Source organism: Balearica regulorum, chromosome 2 (genome assembly GCF_011004875.1).
Source record: "Balearica regulorum gibbericeps isolate bBalReg1 chromosome 2, bBalReg1.pri, whole genome shotgun sequence".
Classification (NCBI taxonomy): domain Eukaryota; kingdom Metazoa; phylum Chordata; class Aves; order Gruiformes; family Gruidae; genus Balearica; species Balearica regulorum.
The window spans coordinates 28,395,061-28,415,034 of NC_046185.1; the positions used below are offsets into that span (position 1 = coordinate 28,395,061).

General features: G+C 40.5%; 1 long non-coding RNA gene across 1 annotated transcript in view; it reads right to left on the reverse strand.

Moving 5' to 3' along the window:
- Positions 1 to 649: 649 nt before the first annotated feature.
- Positions 650 to 19,974, reverse strand: part of LOC142600715 (uncharacterized) — a 36,443-nt gene continuing 17,118 nt past the window's right edge. The window contains exons 2-4 of the long non-coding RNA XR_012834275.1: positions 10,078 to 10,371; positions 8,778 to 8,866; positions 650 to 1,548 (exon numbers count right to left, since the gene is read on the reverse strand). This is a non-coding gene — a long non-coding RNA (uncharacterized LOC142600715). The remainder of the gene's footprint in view (positions 1,549 to 8,777; positions 8,867 to 10,077; positions 10,372 to 19,974) is intronic.

Genomic DNA, 19,974 nt, shown 5'->3' on the forward strand with positions numbered 1-19,974 from the left:
GAATATACAAAGTGTCAAAAACATGCTTTAATCCTTAGAGCAGTGCTCTTTCAAACCTCAACATTAGTTCCAATCATCTCAGTATAAGAAAATTACTAATATTTTTATTTCTTAACTTGTTCCAGGAAGAGAAAGTCTGAGCCTTTTGTTGCGTAAAGACTCTTGCAAGACAGAGTACAGGCACCCACACTTTACACTGCACTATACTTTAGCAATCTGGGCAGTCATACTGTGAACCATGTTGCTTATCTGTGTATCTTGTCTCCTTTCCATTTTTTCCAAAGATATTTTTCCTTAGAGGGAAGCAATTGCATGCTCCTTTTTCTGCAGTATTTAGTAGTACCTGTGTAGAATTTATATAGTGTTTAGTATTCAACCTGATGATCAGCTGAGGACCTTTGGAAGCTGCTTAGGAAGCCAAAAATTATAACAGATTTCTACTGAAAAGTGCTGACATGGGAGTTAAATGGACATGCAAAATTTACTGATCCAAAGTAGAGGCAGGGATGAAAATGGAAATCAACTTAATAGATCAGTACAAGTTGCATACACTTTTTTTGTTAAAAGTCTATATAATGCTCAATTGTACAAATAGAGCAAATGGTCAATTGCACAAATAGTGCAAATGGTCAATTGCCAAGAGGCCAGTTGTACAAAATTGAAGAACAGCTAACAACTGAGCCATACGGGAAAGTTAATAGGAGTAAATGAACACACAATGAAGAATTTTGTGATATATGGTCTTGATTCCTAGAGTTATGACTAAGACCGCTGCTTAATGAAGGTTCAGCCTAGCTTTGCTCTTTGCATGTGTGAATATTCTTGTGTACTTAAACTTCCTGGTAACTAAGTTGCTACTTTTCACAACATATTGACAATTTTTTTAGGAGAATTTTACCCTGAGGAGTCCTGTTTGTATTTCTGATGGAGAAGTGTACTCCTTCTACAGAGGAAATCATCAGAATATCTGTCCACTCCTCTGTTAGGTAACTCCAGTAGGTCTCCTCTGGATCCCTCGTGGCTCTAGGAATGGTTACCTCAGAGAGAATCTAGTCCTGTGTCTAGACAGGAATGCAAAATGATTTTGGCTGAGCTAATCAGCACAAGTGTGTTGGCTCTGAACATTGTACAAAAATGGGAAAAAAGATGTTTCCTTGCATAAAGATTATGACAGTCAGGAGGGTGGAAATAATTTCTGTACATTTTATTATTTTGTGGTAAATCTGGGAGAAAAGAAGTAATCTGGGATAATATGAAACAAAATAGGTTTGTACGTATTAAACTAGTACACTACATATTATTTAAAAACCAGCCTAGTTCCAGTGGAATTTACAATGCATTTGTTTAGATAAAAGTAGAGCTATGAACAAAGAAGGAAGTTCAGCAGTAGTCCTTTGGAGCTATTGACAAAGGTGAAGAAGGAAGGCTTTGCTGGGAGGCTAGGAGCATGACCAAGATGTGGCAGGCACAGCTTCACATTTCTTCATTGAGTTTGAATAACAGCTTGAACTCATTCTCTTGTCTCCAGAGAAGAATGCAGGGTACTAGCTGCAGAGCAATAGGAAATTTAGGACTGCATCAACATCTCTGGTTGAAATCATTCCATGCACTGAAACATTATCCTGGCACTCCCCAGACAATCACCAAATATCCTTCTAATAGCCAACACTCAACAAACAGCAAATGCTGTATCATTGATAGAATGATATCATCTTCAGAATGAAAAGACAAGAGCACTCTACCTCAGGCTACTTGGTTGTTCATGAGAAAGTAATTTCCTCTGTTAGACAAAATATTGTCTTGAACCCAGGTTCCCCACATCTGACATGAGTGCTCATCTGTAATGTGCAGTGGAGGATCACTGTTAGGCTTTGTGCATGGCACCCAAGCTCATTTCTGAACCTCATCCCCCAGAAGCAGGGAAATGTTGGAGAACACATTTAGACATTTATCATTTCCCTTTTCACACTCAATCTCTTCTCTTCAACTCCAGTTCCTTCTCCTGGTTTTGTTTCAGCAGTGGTAACACAATAAATAGGCACAAACTCATAGGTCATTTAAGCTGTTGAAAACTTGCATTACTGGCCACAAAATTCTCCTATACTTGTTCTGTGAATGCAAGAAGGCACTGCATTATACTTCCCTGACACAATTGCAGTGTTTGTTCTTCTTCATTCCTGATATATTACTCATATTTTAAATATATCCTTCTTAAATATATCTCAGATGTGTTTCTGCATCTCCTTTGGCAGAGCAGAATTCTTTTAGACTACTTTTAATTTATTAATACTCATTCAGAGTCTGATTTTACTAAAATACAATCGCTACTTACCTTTTTACACTTATTGGCATTCTAGCCTAAGTATTGCACTAATTATTGTAATATTCTCCCCAGCTTTGACTGGATTCATCATATCTGCTTTATCTCTAGTCACTATACCCACATTACCCTTTTCCTGTACACGAAGCAATCCTGTATTACTTTCATAATCATGCTTCCTTCCTACTTTTTCCCACTAATATTTTCCTAGGAAATGTCTAGGCAATTGAACTCCTAACATGATCATTATGCCAAGTTCGATACAGACTTCCTTCATCTGTAAAAACATTTCCTGATATGCTTTCTCATTCTCTTCTGAACATCTCTGGCTAGATCCAAGGACTAACTTTTTCCATATCTCAATCTGCAGTTTACTTCAAATAGTCCCTGTTGTGTCAGCCAAAATCCTAGTGTCATTTATTTCTGATTATTCAGTATTCTCCCTACACACAAATTGTCCCTCCCTCATTACTTTTGTTTTACCTTACTCGTATGCAAACTTCATGCTTTGGTAATTTTATATCCCAGTTGATAGCTTGATTTAACCAAGTCTTTGTCATTCCAATGTAATCATAATTTTCCCTCAACATGTGTTTCTAATACAACAATCTTGTTACATATGTTTCTAGCATTTGTAAAACACATTTATCCTGTTCTTTGTCCTTTCCATTCATTTTTTTTTAAAATGTAAAGTAAGAAAAGGTTTCCACACTGACTTCATTTACAAACTCAGCACCTCTTCCTTTAACCATTACAGTCCTTATCTACTTTGTCTGTATGAACTCCGGCAGTTGAACTATAAAAGGAAATTAAGACTCTTTCAATTACTGTTTTCATCCAAATCTGAAATTGTTTCTGCAAAGTCAATCTCTTTTGATCCTAGTAGGTTTTTAACCCTTCTTTTTAGGTAAGAGTCCTTAAACTATTTCTTCTCTTCATGGAATATTTCAAACCTGTATATCAGCTGTTAGTCTACGAGATCAATCCTTTGCCTTCTTGATTCAAAGGTTGCCCTGGAAAGATATTTAAATGGTAGATGCATATGATATGTTCCTCTCTAAGTGCTAACATCTTCCACCTGGACTAAAATTGCCTGGCTGGAAATTAGAATATTTAATTATTTGTCTGGGTTGCATGTATCGGAGGTACCTTTTTTCCATCAATATCAACTTCATTGCTCTCTCTGACAGAGCTAGGATGATACAGAAGGGTTTGGATGCTTGTCAATCAAAGATCAATCTGATCTTGGAAATGAAAAAAAAAAAAAGAAATCACTTATCTGTCTGTTAATAGCAGAGAGCGGCTGTCTGGCTATCCTGCAGCTGCCCATAGAAAGTAAAAGTCTGGGCTCAGAGGACTGGAATAATTACAGGCTGTCCCTGTTCTGGTTTGAACCAATCTAATCTTGTCTCCAGCTGCTTCTGCCTAAACACAGGGCAGCACCTTAACTATCCAAATGGCTGATCAGATTATAGATTTACCACTTTTCCTGTTATGAGAAAGGCATAGTGCACCTCCCATTCAAAAAAACCACGAGTTTTCTACTTGAATAAGGCCTGAAGAAAAAGTGATTCCAGTGTAACTCAGCAGATTTATAGCTTCACTCTTCCTCTCCTTTTTCACTTTCATTGTCTATGTTCTGTTGTCAGCTGTTCACCTCCAATTGCCTTATTTTACAACAATGACTACTTCACACTTCTTTTGATATATTTACCTATAAGCCATGTCTACATCTGCACACCGACCTTCTCCTGTCTAGCTAACCTGAGACATATCTGAGACATATTTCATTGCAGTTCTGGTAGCTACATTAGCAGTTATGATTCTGCTAGCTGAACTCTGATGATGATTGACCTGGTGTAGAGGGGATGAAAAACTGGAATGTCTTTTCACTCTTCCTGTCAGTAAAACACCTGCTTCTAAGCCTTCCAGTAAGGCGGTGGGGCAGGGGAGAGAAAAACCCCCACATACTATTATTACAGCAAAACTGTAGAGTTCAGGGAGATTGATTTAGGCAGTATGTGTTTATCCAGATTGGAATATGCTTTGAAGTCTGAGGATCGGGGTCATATACTTCAAAGAGCTGTTAGGATTTATGGGATGGATTATAAGTCTGAGAGTACCATTTGAACCAGGCAGTGTGGACACAGACCCAGGGATCTGGATGTGGGTGTTTGGCACACAAATGAACACATGAAACACAGATAACATTGGTTCTTGTCTGTAGGAGATGGGCCTCTGATGAGGAGAGATAGCCAGATTTCACTGTATCATGTGGCGGAGAGCATGGGAACGAGTGCATTGCTAGTCAGTTCAGGAGTCTCTGATAAATAGGATGGACCTTGCAAACTCTTGTGTAATCTATTTGCTACTTGCAGAACTCCCTTCTGAGGTGAGATTTACCTGCCTCAGAACTAAGTACCTAGGTATTCGTGGGCTGAAATAAGGAGTCAAAATAGAGAAGAAGCTATGTCCAAATCAGCAGATCAATGAAGAAAAAGTCCATCATGATGTAGAGAGAGGAAGAAATGTATCACAGCATGAGACAGAAGGTAAGTCAGAATGCAAGTGAATAAATGTAGGAGAAGGAACAAAACAAAAATATACAAAACTGTGTTGTAGAAATGGATTAAGGATATAGACATAAAAGATTAGTAATAGAGTGAAAATATGATTACACCACGAAAACAGTGTTTAAAACCATGCATTTACCTAACTTATTACTTTAACTTGCAAAATAACATGGCATCAGAGCCAAAAATTACTTTACGACTGTTAGCTTGAGCAGCACTAAAAGCATAATCATGTCAATTGTTTATTTGCATGATTTTTCATGTATCCAAGAGTTGAAAAGGAAATTATCTGTTGTGTATCAGTACAATTTTTGAACACTTGAGAACAGATACTGTGGCTTATTCTTCAAAAAAGAACCTCTAGGATAATAGTCTGATGAATTTTACTTTACATCATCAAAACAGAGGATTTGGGGTAAGATGATATTTTTGAGGGTGTGTTATTTTTAATATATCAGATGACTAATGATTGTATGCGTGAAATGTTATACACACCCTTTTAAACTTGATACAAGCTGATTATAAGAAGCCACATGATCTCATCTCACTCAAAAGGTAAGTGATCTTGATTGTGATGTGATCACACATTTGGTCAAAATCTCCTGTCACCCCATTGAACTAAATGGCAACAGAGGGAGCTTAGCACCTTCTGTAAGAGCTGTGGGTGGTTAACAGGATCAAGCAAAGAATGTGCAGGAGATGAATCAGGAATGAGGTGTTGCCATGATCCAGGAAACATCAGTGGCTGTCTTTCTCATTCTGTACACAGCTTTTCAGAATAAACTTGTACAAATCAAGATGGCAATATGAGGCAAAAATTGACTTAAGGTCTGATTGTACAGGTACATATTACCATCAGTTAGAGCTGCACACGTTTGCCTATGGGGAGAGGTTAGCCAGTAATGCCCTGACTTAATGATAACTCTCATACTCACTTTGGAATATTCAAATGTTCTGCAAACACCAGTATAGGCATTTAGAACAAATACAGCTTTTCTTCAAAGTTTAGTTAATATTCCATATAGGCTGCTTGCCATGATGACTAATGTACTGCAACCTTGCTGTTCTGCATTAAACATCATGAAAATGTACATCTGCACTGGATTTTTTTCTTTCCTTTGTTTCTAAAATGCTGAGTTCTGCTAAAAAAATTGGATGGAAATCAAATATGAGAAGCTTAGCCAACTTTAGGGAAATGATATCAGAGTTATATTATCCCTTAATGAAACAAGTATAGAGGGCTGATTGATTTATAGAGCAATTTTTTGCACCATTACCTAACTTGATTGTGTACAAATAGTTTTCTGTATTCACAACCATCATGTCTCTGCATTTCTTTTAGTATGTACATTTCAAAAGCTGATGTCTTTTTATACAGGACTGAAAGATCTGAAGGTTTTGAGCTGAACAGTGTTGATGTCATGCGAAGCTGTTTATTGAACTTTCATATATTTTAACGCTTTTCTCTAAGAATGACAGACAAATAGATTCCTTTTCCCTGCTATGATTAATATCTCTTTGGAACAGAGGGGAAACTTCAATGTCTAGTCTAAGTACGTTGTTGTACAGTTGTGATATGATATGCCTCTTACCTACAAATGTGTTGCATCTTCTTTTAAATAGACTGAGTGTTGTTCTGCCCAAATATTTAACTAATCTCCATCCATAAACACTGTAAACTGCAACTTCAGGAAGTTATTGTTTTAAATGGCATTTCACCTGGCTTCTCCTGATTCCTTCACCTCTGGCTTTAGGCCTAGATCTTGCAAAAAAATATTGATTTTCACGGAGATTCACAGAAATGCAGTGTTTTTTCCCTCAGGGAGCACTGTGGAATTATGATTGTGGGAATATCACCTAGTTGTGTCAGAGGTTCAGAGTCTCATGCACTACCTGCAAAACATGTATGTCTGACCCCTGTCTCACATCCCTGAACCTAGATTCATATCAAGAACGGTTGCTGATCACCTTTCTCTGCAGCCACCTCTGGCATGTTGGGTGAGGGTACACAAGGAAAGTCACGGTCTTGCTCTTTCACATAGAAGAAACCTGTGCTCAGGAGGGTCTGAGAAATGGCAAACTTTATGACTCGAGGTCTTCTTTGTTCCATTACTCAGGTGACCAGCAGGCATTCTATTGACATGTGACTTCAGTATTAGTACAGAAAAAACCTCAACCCTCAGGGGTCAGAACCTGGGAATTTAGGGATTAGTTACCTCCATCTCCATAAACAAAACCTTTGGATGCTCAAAGGTTCTAATTCAGTTTTGGATTCCCAGTTGATCCTGTTTTCTTGGGAGTATAATAATGCAAAGAAGCTTCTTGAGGGGAAAAACTCCTATGTGCTGCTATGCATGACTGAATATAAAATCTCTGCTCTCAAGAAATTATTTTCAAGCATTTGATTATGACACATCCTGTGATTTTGGTGGAGGCTTTCTAATGCAGGCAGACGTTTGAAATAATGGATTTTCATGTAGTTTTCCATTTTCTGTATTCCAAGAAATATAATTTGGAAAAGGAACCCCTTACACTGGCTGATTTCCTCTCTTTGGAGCCTAAGTGTAATTGATACTGTACTCCAGTACAATGACAATCAGGCTGTTTTCAGCCTCAGATCTTGTGTATCTAAGTGACAGAAGGAAATATTTAAATGAGGGAGATGGAGACTATGTTCACATAAATATTTAAATATAATAGGCCAAATTAATTTCTGGTATAATTACATGGATATTACATTGGTTACATCTATGATTCAGAAATTAATCTGATAAGTACTAGTCTCAGTTGAGCTAAAGCAGAAATTATCCAGTATTAGAAAATGTCAAAGTAAACATGATCTGATCTGCATATTAGAGAACAGTGAAGTAGATGTTTCTGCTCTGAAACCTTAGACAAGTTTAGGCACAGAGGAAAGAGGATGATAAGCATGGCAGGGCTGGAAAACTAAGTGTAAATGAGAGAATAAACCAGCACATCTGCCTACCCAGGCATGTCACCTTCACAGTATATTTCCTGTTCACAAGTTCCTTTTGACAAAAGTGACTCTATGGGGGAGCTGGTCTTCCTGCTTCCGGAAGCTCAGGGAGTGTCCTTCCAGGCTTTGCAATTTATGAAGCCAACTCAGAGCCTCACAAAAGTACAGCATTTATGCTATTTGATGTTAAAAACTAAACACAGAAAGCATCAACTCTGACACAACCACCAGCAACAGGTTCACAGAAAACAGTTTAAAGTCCCATCTCCTCTCCACAGAGAGAAGCTGGAACATTTGCGTATTTTGTTCCACAAGGACAGAGATACCTGACTGTGTGTGCCTCAAAACCTGGTGGCCAGGGACTCTTTCAACACCAGCTTAATGAGCTATTTGGCACCTTTCAAAGAAAAAAAAAAGTCTACTGACACTTTTCCACCTAGTAAAAGCCAAGAAAAACATGACAAGATCTGCAGAGGTGGAAGTCTCTCAGAGAACATACCTGGCAACACAGACAACCAGGAATATTTCCCTAGAGATCTGTTTTGAAGAGTTTCCAGGGACAAGAGTTTGCTATGAATGATTATCAGCAACCAAAACAGTTGCCAGCTGAAAACAATCCAGTAATTTCCAAGTGTATGTTCCCATTGCCTTGAAGGCAGGCTTCCCAATTCCCCCCAAAAGGGTCCTCAATGCAGCTGTTTTGCCAAACAAATCTGTTTCTGTCGGACCGAACTCCTTTCTAATGGAAACCTAATCAAAGGTACCAGTTCACGTTTCAGACTGGCTCTGGCATCTCCAAGCAGTATTTGCTAGACCTTCACAGTATCAGTATTAGGGCTGATGTATTCAGGGGAGGCTTTAGGGTTGAAGTGTTAATATGTCGTCTGTTATGGACCTGGTGACTTACCAGAAAGTATTTTCCACACTTGAGTGAAACAAAGGAAGGTAATGCCCTGAGGCAGAACGGTATCTGGGGACAAGGAGCCAGACCAGGAGCTGGAAAACAGTGAAAGATTGGAAATTAGCATGGAAACCTTGGAAACATAGTATGGTTTTCAAGTGCTCACATATCACCAGAGCTAATCTCATTGTCTTCATAAAACAGAAATCCCTAGCAAGGTAGGAACATGTTGCAGCTTTAAGAACACGAAGAGTGGAAACATCAGGGACTATAAATTGAGCCAGGCAGCTTTAGGAAATCTGTGTAATAAAAATTACCATAATCAATCTTGGAAGAAATAAAGGTCTCACAATAGGAACTCTGCATTGGTAGTATTAGCTTCTAAATAAGGATATGACTCCTGGGATTTAATGAGCGGATACACTGTATATTGTCTTAGAAACCAAGCAGATGCAGAACTAACTGATCTCAAAATAAGTGTTAATAAATGTGAGAAAGAGATTGTCAGTAGGAATTCTGAGGAGATATGATTAAAATATCTTATTTTCCAAAATGTAACAGCTCAAACTTGTCATAACTGAGGGTGAGAAGACAATGTCAAAAGATCCAAGTGAAAAACAAGGTTGCTTATGCTTTTCAGTCAGTGTTGAAACCAATATAAAATTTTGCAAGTACAGTAATGGTCTCAGAGACAGATCTCAGACATCAGTAAATAGTTTCATAGTGCCTAATAAGAGTTTACTGAAATACCAGTAAATGGCATCAAAATTATAAGACTCTAGATGTTTTAATTTTCTCTCATATACAGATGGCTTTCAATTCCTGTTGGGTCTTCCACAATATTATTATGCTGCTGTTTGTAGGAGTAGGGCAGGTCAGATAATATACTAAATAAAGGTTTTGTTATGTCAGGCATGAAAATACATTTTTGGCCTTCAGGTTTTTGCAAGATTTATTGTTTCAAATTCATCTCTTTCTGCTGAGCAACCAGCAATCACCTTTCAAGCCACTTGAGTTAAAATGGGGCTTCATGTGACATGACATTTCCATGGCAAGTTAAGATGATTCATTGATGGTCATGTCAACATCCTATTATTTGTTTCTCAGAGTGCTTTCTAAGAGCAAAATCTTTGTTTTACCTTCTCTGTTCTAACATTTTCTCTTGAATCTATCAAACATAACAACAGTGTAAATTTTAGCTACTTTTCTTTCAAATGTATATATTGCTTTAAAGACATTCTTTAAGATACACAATAACCTTTATTTTGACTGAATAGAAAGCTGTTAAAAAACCCAAACCAAACACCTTATAACAGGAAGGAAGGAGAGGAAGACCTTGCTTTGGTTGACATGGATCGGGTTAGAGATCATCTTGGCAAACTTGACATCCACAGATCCATGGGCCCTGATGAGATATTCCCACAAGTGCTCAGGGAGCTGGCAGTTGTTATTGCTAGGCTTCTCTCAATCATCTTTGAGAGGTCATTGAGAGCAGGAGAGGTGCTTGAGGACTGGAGCAAAGCCAGTGTCACTCTGGTCTTAAAGAATGGCAGGAAGGAGGACCCAGGAAACTACAGGCCAGTCAGCCTCACCTCTATCCCTGCAAAAATGATGGAACAACTTATTCTGGGGATTATCAATAAGCACGTGGAGGAGAAGAAGGTTATTGGGAGTGGTCAACATGGATTCACCAAGGACAAACCATGCCTGACCAATCTGATAGCCTTCTGTGATGGCATGACCAGCTGGGTGGATGGAGGGAGAGCAGTGGATGTTACCTACCTTGACTTCAGCAAGGCTTTTGACACTGTCTCTCATAACATCCTCGTAAGCAAGCTCAGGAAGTGTGGGTTGGATGAGTGGACAGTGAGGTGGGTAGAGAACTGGCTGAATGGCAGAGCCCAGAGGGTTGTGATAAGAGGCACACAGTCTGGTTGGAGGCCTGTAGCTAGCGGTGTGCCCCAGGGGTCAGTACTGGGTCCGGTCTTATTCAACATCTTCATCAATGACCTGGACGAGGGGATAGAGTGTAGCCTCAGCAAATCTGCTGATGATACAGAACTGGCAGTAGTGGCCAACACACCAGAAGGCTGCGCTGCCATTCAGTGAGACCTGGACAGGCTGGTGAGTTGGGCAGAGAGGAACCAAATGAAATTCAACAAGGGCAAGTGTAGGTTCCCGCACCTAGGGAGGAATAACCCCAAGCACCAGCAGAGGTCAGGGGATGACCTGCTGGGAAGCAGCGCTGCAGAGAAGGACCTGGGAGTCCTGGTGGACAACAAGCTCTCCATGAGCCAGCAATGTGCCCTCATGGTCAAGAAGGCCAATGGTATCCTGGGGTGTATTAAGAAGAGTGTGGCCAGCAGGTCGAGGGAGGTTATCCTCCCCCTCTACTCTGCCCTGGTGAGGCCACATCTGGAATATTGTGTCCAGTTCTGGTCTCCTCAGTTCAAGAAAGACAGGGAGCTACTGGAGAGAGTTCAGTGGAGGGCTACAAAGATGATGAGGAGACTGGAGATTCTCTCGTATGAGGAAAGGCTGAGAGAACTGAATCTCTTTAGCCTGGAGAAGACTGAGAGGGGATCTTATTAATGCTTATAAATATCTAAAGGATGGATGTCTAGAGGAAGGGGCCCAGTGACAGGACAAGGGGCAGTGGGCACAAACTGGTACACAGGAAGTTCCGTCTCAATATGAGGAAACACTTCTTCAGTTTGAGGGTGACCGAGCACTTGAACAGGCTGCCCAGACAGGTTGTGGAGCCTCCTTCTCCGGAGATATTCAAAACTCGCCTGGACATGATCCTGTGCAACCTGCTCTAGGTGATCCTGCTCTAATAGGGGTGTTGGATGATCTCCAGAGGTCCCTTCCAACCCCTACCAATCTGTGAATCTGTGAACAGAAACCAAGTTTTTGTTTGTCATTGAATAATGATGAATGTAAAAACATTACTTTAGTTTCAAAGGGCCTCTGCCGTTCCATGTCAAATGTTATGATCTACTTTTTACCGATAATCATCACTTACCACCTTTTGTTCTCCTCTTTCAGATTGCCAAACTCTTCAGTTCTAGCATTTCAGTTCTTCAAGACAAATTCCTGTCCTTAGTTAAAATCAGTAGTGTTATAGAACTTTGTATGAAATCGGTTTTATTTTGTTTTACCAGGCCTCTTTTTCAGTTTATCTTTCCTAATGGATTTACCAGACAAGAGCTATCTGAGGCTAATAAATATTCCCTGATTAATGTAGCCCCTTAATTTTCAAGTCAATCACATTTTGACCTATTTTGGAGTCTCAAGTCTCTGACATTGCTTACCAAACATTTCAAAATGTGCATGGCTCTGAAGCCACTCTCTGTGGCCTGAGCAGCGGGCAGAGGATCATGCAATGTCCCAGGACAGTACCGTCAATTCCTAAGGACAGACCTGCACAACAGTTATGATTTTTAAGCTTGCAGCTTACTGGATTGCCTGCATGTGCAGATATTGCTTCAAATGTTCCTTGTCAGTGCAAATATATGTTTTTGTTGACCCTTAGTCTGTTGGACAGCCCACCACTTCCTTGTTTCCACTAACCTTTGTACTAAGAGTCTTTTGTGTACTTGATGACTGAATTATGGGGTTTTGTGTGTATTTTTTCTGATCTATATATGGAAGATTAAAATATTTTCCTTTTTTTGGTCACCATTACAATAATCATATAATATCCAGGGATGTCCATTCTGTTATTTGACAGTAAAAAACTGGTTTGGAGGTTTGGAATTTTTTAGCACAATGACAACTGTCGAAAAAAACAATGAAAGTGACTAATCACTAATTGGACATGCTTGGCTACATTTATTTATCTTAATCATTTTCCTGGTGTATTGAAAATTCAGGTCTCAAATATATACAAACATCTTTTTTTTTTTTTTTCCTACCAGAACTTCTGTCAACTCAGAAGGGATCAGTGTAGTGTTCCTTGCTACATGGTATATAACTCTATTCCCAAATAATCTGCTCTCTCTAGCTGTTCTTTCATTGCTTTGTTGTTCTATTTATTCCACTATTATTGCATCACATTTTTCATCTGTCTAATAATCCTGTGGGACAGACTCTGCTCATACTCCTATTACACACAGCCTGCAAATTAAAGATGCAAAAAGCAATTTCCACAGACGTGGAATGCTCAGTATTGTGGTAGCTGGGAATTTACAAGTGTCTGAGGCTTTGTTTGTTCACTTCAATTCACTTAATTAAACTAAAAAGAAGGAAAGAGTAAAGAAAACAAACTACAGAATGCAGCAGGGGGTAAAGATATGAAGCAAAGCAAAATCCTGTTCAGAAGTGGCAATGTAGTTCCCAGAAACACTGACTATAATAGATGTTTCTCTGCTCTGTCAGAAGCAGCAAATTTAGTCCCATGTAGCTGGAGAGACCCCCTACTGATGTTAATAATGGCTATTAATGGTAATAGTTGCACAGGAGACTTTTTAAGATTAAATACAAAGTTTGAACCCACATATTAGCCCTTCATGTATATGATGATTCATCTCTCTACATAAACACTTGATTTGCTGGCATGTATGTTTGCTTACAACTATGTATGCTAAGGATACAAACACATTTGCACACACTTGGCTTAAAAGGTTTTCAGACTTCATGACCTAGCTTATGCCACAGTGGCAGTAAACACAAGATATTTAACAGTGATGTTAGGGTTAAAACTCCCACTGATTTCAGTAGATGTCATAGGGTTGATTCTCCCAAGCTCCAGACAAGAGAAACGACTGCATGGAACCTGAGGGTCAAGGGACATTTTATCCTACTAATTCTGATGGGAATACAAATTCCATATTGTATGTCTTGTTACTGAGTTTAGAACTGCAGCAGAGTTCTTGTCAGAGAGAATATATGGAAAATTGCTGGTCTTTTTTTCCTTGGACTTTGCTTAGAAATTTGCAGAAGGACTTTGCTTGGGCCAGATCCTGTACACACTTATAAGGGCTTTATGGTTTAAAATGTCTCTGAGTTTAAGGCTCAGCTTCTCCATACACAGTGAGAGATTTTAATTTTGATACAGTTATAAATTCTAGATAGATTTAGTATTCCAAATTATGCTTCCTAACCTCCTCTACAAAGATTGCAGATGAATGAAAGAAACTATTTCCAAATGACCACATTATGCAAATGAAGGAACTGAAATGATATTTTTGTGTTCTGATATGCATTTCTATCAATGAGAAAGAAAAAATAGTACATTTTGTGCATTCTGGATTGCCCAGGATTCCTAAATGTGTAATTTGGGACGTAGTCCACTGATTATCTGAATAGCTGCTCATAGAATTCTCTGGTCTATGACTGTCTACACATGTATTTTTTGTAAGTTTAGGTACATACAGTGTCATTATAAGGTTTCCCTAAATGAAGCTCCCAACTCTGATGTCATCCATTTATTCCTAGGGTATAAGGATAGGGTATTATATCCTTTTTGAATGAGCACCTTAACGTGAGGCAAGTGTCCTTGGTTCCCAGTAGCCACCTAAGGGAATTGCATGTTCTCTGTAACGGCCTTAGAGCTGGAAAGAGGAACCAGACTTATTTTGGTGCACCTGCACTGAAAAGATAAAAAATTGTGTGAATAGCTTGGATATGTGTGCTAATTCCTGTTGTATGAATGTTAATTAAAGTTTTGCTGGAAATGAAAATTTTGACTCTACATTTTCTGCTCTCCAGAAGTGCAGCATTCATTTCCTGAATTATTTTCCTGGCTTGCAGGCAGGATACAGATTTCTCCTCTGTTGCTGACAGCAGGCATCTGAAAATATCGTGACAGCCCACTGATTTATAATATTAGAGTGAGTCACAGAGGCTACTGAGCATCTCTCAGATCCTGATAGTGAAAGGGAAAGGTTCATGACTTCCACTCTGAAAATTTTCTCCACCCCTTATTGTGTGAGAAAATGAAGCCCTGGCTCAGGAACTGCTACAGATAGCTGTAATTAAAGTATTGAGCTCTTTTACAAACTTCCAGGTTTCCAAAACAGCACTGGCTTCCTATAGCCCTGTCTGAGGGAATGTCTTACTAGGATAGCAGGGTGGATGGTTCATAAAGAACGTCAGGGCCCAGTACAGGCTCTGTGAAGGCCAATCATGACAGCAAAAAGTTCAGGGACCACCAACTACAGATGACACGAAAACAGACAGACATCCATTGATATGATGTGGCGATAATGTAAATAAAGACCTTCTCTCCATCATGTATGAGCATAATATAACTTTCTGAGAAGAACAAGGACTAAAAAATAGCAGTAGAGTCATTGGCAAAGAGCTCTCCTTAGGTGTATGCTTTTTCATTCCCCTTCTCTTGATGTAGGCTGTGTTGGAGAGAGAAGGCTTTATAGAGCTAAGCGAAGTGCTCTTACTGCCCCATGGTCCAGTAACAGTAGACTGTGCTGCTCACAGCCCCCACCCTTAGCAGGGTGTCAGGACCGTGACCAGGTAGACATGCCATCAGGCTGAGCTTGAGAGAGCTGATTGTGTGAACTGGAGCCTGGAACCAGGTGTCCTCTGCTTTCCTGTGGAGCACAACCTCCAGAAAACAGCACAGGAAAATGGAAATATGGTCACAAGTTAGCAGTCCTTGAGGAAATGTAGCTTTGAGAGCTGGGTAAAACTGGTAGCGAAAGGGGCAGGCGCTGATCTTCTCCCTCTGGTGACCAGTGATAGAACCCACGGGAATGGAATTAAGCTGCGATGGGGGAGGTTTAGGTTGGATATCAGGAAAAGGTTCTTCACTGAGAGAGTGGTCAGGCACTGGAACAGGCTCCCCAGGGAAGTGGTCACAGCACCGAACTTGACTGAGTTCAAGAAGCATCTGGATAACGCTCTCAGTCATATGCTCTGATTCAGCTGGTCCTGTGTGGAGCCAGGAGTTGGACTCAATGATCCTTATGGGTCCCTTCCAACTCAGGATATTCTATGATTCTATGATTCTATGGTATAGGCATAAAAATGAAAACAAAGAAGCAGCAGGTAATTGAGAAAGCAATTGGACTATGGATAAGGCACCTGATAGGGGCAGAGGCCAAAGGCTAAGAACCAGCTTCAAGACACAACTGTTGAACCAAAGATAAGATCATGGTATCTCCAGATGGTTTTGCTACACATGCTAAGTTAAAGGTGGAAGCGTATAATCTACTTCGTGAAACTTGACTACTTGAGGACATCTTGTCCAGCCTGGCCAGTTGCTCATCTAGAAGAGTATACTGTGTTTTGAGTGTATTTGTGTGGCTTAATGCATGCTTTCCAAAGAGTATGTACAGCTGTATGTTATGTATACGAGTGTATTTGGGTGCGTGCTTTCCTTACAAAGTTCTTCCCTTTAAATTTATTAACATTTCTGAAAAAAATCTTATTGCAGATAAATTTAATTTGGCTAGTTATTACTTTGGGTAAAACTAAGATGCTTTGTAACACCTATAGTCTTTCCTATACTCATCTCTCTGGAAAAGTGGCGTGTGGTCTATATTCAGCACTTTTCATAGCAAAAAAAGACTTGTAGTGGGTCCATTATGGAATTAAAAACTAACTTTAAACATCCACTGTATAATGAGCTGAAATCTGGGCAAAGATGTTGCCAGATATAATTTGAAAGCTAAAAATCACTCCTGACAGAAGTTGTCACTTTGAGAACTAGAGGAATTTTGCCACATAATGAAAAACATATCTCAAGTTTTGGTCAGTCTCCTTTCCCACAAGTTCACTGATTTGGTCATACCACACTGATGGCCATAGAATCATAGAATAGAATCATAGAATGATTTGGGTTGGAAGGGACCTTAAAGATCATCTAGTTCCAACCCCCCTGTCACGGGCAGGGACACCCTCCACTAGACCACGTTGCCCAAAGCCCCATCCAACCTGGCCTTGAACACTTCCAGGGAAGGGGCATCCACAGCTTCTCTGGGCAACCTGTGCCAGTGCCTCACCACCCTCATAGTAGAGAATTTCTTTCTAACATCTAATCTAAATCAATCCTCCTTCAGCTTAAACCCATTACCCCTTGTCCTGTCACTACACTCCCCCATAAACAGTCCCTCACCATCTTTCCTGTAGGCCCCCTTCAGGTACTGGAAGGCTGCTGTAAGGTCTCCCTGGAGCCTTCTTTTCTCCAGGCTGAACAAGCCCAACTCTCTCAGCCTGTCCTCACAGGAGAGGTGCTCCAGCCCACCGATCAGCTTCGTGGCCCTCCTCTGGACTCTCTCCAACAGCTCTCCAACAGCTCCATGTCTCTCCTGTACTGGGGCCCCCAGAGCTGGATGCAGTACTCCGGGTGGGGTCTCACCAGAGCAGAGTAGAGGGGCAGGATCACCTCCCTCGACCTGCTGGTCACGCCTCTTTTGATGCAGCCCAGGACATGGTTGGCTTTCTGGGCTGCAAGGGCACACTGCCAGCTCATGTTGAGCTTCTCATTAATCAATACCCCCAAGTCCTTCTCCTCAGGGCTGCTTTCAATCCATTCCTCACCCAGCCTATAGTCGCGCTTGGGATTGCGCCAACCCACGTGCAGGACCTTGCACTTGCCCTTGTTGACCTTCATGCAGTTCGCATGGGCCCACCTCTCCAGCCTGTCAAGGTCCCTCTGGATGGCATCCCTTCTCTCCAGCGTGTCAACCACACCACACAGCTTGATGTCGTCAGCAAACTCACTGAGGGTGCACTCAATCCCATTGTCCATGTCGCCGACAAAGATGTTAAACAGTGCCGGTCCCAGTACCGACCCCTGAGGAACACCATTCATCACTGATCTGCACTTGGACATTGAGCCGTTGACCACAACTCTTTGAGTGCAGCCATCCAGCCAATTCCTTATCCACCAAGTGGTCCATCCATCGAATCCATGTCTCTCCAATGTAGAGACAAGGATGTCATGCGGGACAATGTCAAATGCCTTGCACAAGTCCAGGTAGATGATGTTAGTTGCTCTTCCCTTATCCACCAAGGCTGTAACCCCATCATAGAAGGCCACCAAGTTTGTCAGGCATGATTTGCCCTTAGTGAAGCCGTGTTGGCTGTCACCAGTCACCTCCTTGTTTTCCACGTGCCTGAGCATAGTCTCCAGGAGGGTCTGCTCCATAACCTTGCCAGGCATGGAGGTGAGACTGACCAGCATGTAGCTCCCCGGGTCTTCCTTTTTGCCCTTCTTAAAAATGGGGGTTATGTTCCCCCTCTTCCAGTTGGCGGGAACATCACCAGACTGCCAGGACTTCTCAAATATGATGGAGAGTGGCCTGGCCACTTCATCCGCCAGTTCCCTCAAGACACGCGGATGCAACTCATCAGGTCCCACGGACTTGTGCACCTTCAGGTTCCTTAGATATTCTCGAACCTGATCTTCTCCTACAGTGGGTGGTTCTGCATTCTCCCAGTCCCTGCCTTCTGTGACCTGGGCAGTGTGGCTCAAGCACTTGCCAGTGAAGACTGAGGCAAAGAAGTCATTGAGTACCTCAGCCTGGTCAGTCCCCCCGGAAGTTACTGACAAAACTCCCATCAGTATTACATCTACAGGTCTTTAGACACAACTAACGTCCCTTTATTCTATCTGCTTCAAGCATGGGTATAAGCCACTCTAAACTAGTTTGCCAGGTTCCCTCTTTATGAGTCTCAGAGGCAGCTCAGTCCACCCTAAGGTACTTGTCTAAAATGAGGGAGATAAATGGCAGTCTGGTGGTACCAGAGTTGATAACGATTCAGACTGACTTCAAGGAAGCTGAAGTCAGATGAGGTGTACCCCACCAACACACAGAAGTATCAGTTATTTAAAGTGCTTAATTTGAACCTCTTTTTTTAATATTCATTCATCACCATTTTTGTGTAGCCTCTGATTTTCTAGAAGATTGATTTAAATATAATTCTTTACCAACAGAGAAGGTTTTTGTATTATTCAATCATTTAGCAAGCATGATTTCTGAATGTCATCCAACTCAGACACAGCAATATGCGCCAATGAAGTAATTTTTTGTCTGGTTTTGCAGTTAATCTGATTTTTTTTTTTTTTTAGTGCAGCTCTGTTAGTGATATGATATTATGTGTTTTGGCATAATCCTCTAATCAAAATACAGTTTGGAAGCTCTTATGTTTTCTTTTTCCAATTTGTTGTATATTTTTGTAGCAGCATTTTTGAAAGATAGATATTAAATGTATCATAGATAAATATTTCTATTTTACACATGGGAAAGGTAAATTAAGGGCTCAAGCATTAATTGAAATCCTACAGTATTAGAGTGAATTTTAATCTGTTTCTGAGATATAGAAACACAAACATAAACCAGCAAATTACTGGTTTTCTCTCATATGCTAGGAGAAAAATAGGTTAATCATGAAAATTTTGACAGACAAATTTATGGGTATCAGAAATGTTAGCATTATAATAAGTATACCTTAGGAAATATTATGCCTCTACAGCAATTTCGGTAATGTCATTACAAGAGTTTATGCTATGAGTACTACAATGCAATCATATTATTAGAGAGAGGAAGTGAAGAGACTGCTGACAAACTGTCTCCATTTTAAGCCTCTGCTTTCAGGTTGTGCATTTTTGAGCTGCTGTTTAACTCATTGGTCTCTATAGATTTTACATAAACTGTTCAAGAAGTCTGGAATATGTGGTGGACTAATACATGTCTAATAAAAAAAAAAGATAAAATTCAAGGATGAAGGATTTTAGTCTTGCAGTGAAATGTCTGGGGGCAGAAATCTGGCAGACAGATATGACCACTGGACCAGAGGCTGTGGTTTCCTATTCTGTGTGCAAGGGTATTTTCTTGTACACGAAGGTCTGCGTATAGCAGATGACTATCCTAAGGGAACAGCAGAAGGGAATTTTTTCCTCAGGTCCTTAGAGTCCCTTCTAGATCTTCTGAATGATCAGCAAAATACTTTCTCCCTACTTTCTTGGTTCCAAATAGGCAGGCTGTCCTGCTTTGTGCCAGGCAGGACTGGTGAAGGAGCTGCTGCATATGTGCCAGTGAAGCACTGGTTTGTCCCGTTGAAGGTTACAGCCTCAGCAGCGACCTGCAGTGATGCTCTCTCACAGATTAATGCTTATTGGGGGAGAGAGTCCAGTTGTGGGATCAAGGTCCAATTTGAGAAACTAAAGTGAGCATGGGACATACGGAATCTTGGGAGAAATTGAAAATATAACACAACTAGACAAAGAAATTAT